Below are 816 nucleotides of genomic sequence, written 5' to 3' on the forward strand. Positions count from 1 at the left end.
CGTTGGGCTTGCTCCTCTTTGGGCGTTGAACTCCAGTCTTGGGAGTAAGTTGCGCGTTCAACGCCCATTTTGGACAAACATTTCCAATGAAAAGTATATACTATTATATATTTCTGAAAAGTTCTGGAAGTTAGCTTTTCAACGCCGTTGAGAGCGTGTCAATTGGACCTTTGTAACTCAGGATATGCTCGTTAGAATGCATGGAGGTCAGGATTTGACAGCATCTACTATCCTTTCTTTGCCGCTGAATCAGACTTTGCTAAAACTTACCAATTTCACCCAAAAATTACCTGAAATCATAAGAAAAATACAAAAACTCAAAGTAGCATCCAAAAGGTGAATTTTGCACAAAAATATACTAAAAATTAATAAAACTTAATAAAATATAACCGCTATAGTAATGGTGTATAAGAGTTTCGAAGTAAGACAACCTACTGTTAGAGAAGAACCCAAAGAACAGAGCAGCTGCAGCTCCGATGATGACATTCCGTGGGTAGAATGGTGGCAGGAAGCTCCGATGGTGATGCAGCGGCTTTGAGATAGCATACTGGCCCTTCCTTCTCACATGCAACAGCACCAACATCAACCACCGCACCTCCCTCTCTCCACTGTTGCGTTCTCTCTTTGCGGGTTTCTCCTCCAGCAGCGGCAACGGTGGCTGGATAGTGATGAACGGTGATGGCTCTCCATAGACGGCGGCAATGAGAACCCAGTAGCAACGGTGACAGATCGGCAGCGTAACATGGAGGCCCATGCTTCGCGTTCCTCTCTGTGAGACACTGACTCCATGCCTCCCTCTCTCTTCAACTCGGGCTT

The sequence above is a fragment of the Arachis ipaensis genome, chromosome B01 (assembly GCF_000816755.2).
Source record: "Arachis ipaensis cultivar K30076 chromosome B01, Araip1.1, whole genome shotgun sequence".
In the NCBI taxonomy this organism is placed as follows: Eukaryota; Viridiplantae; Streptophyta; class Magnoliopsida; order Fabales; family Fabaceae; genus Arachis; species Arachis ipaensis.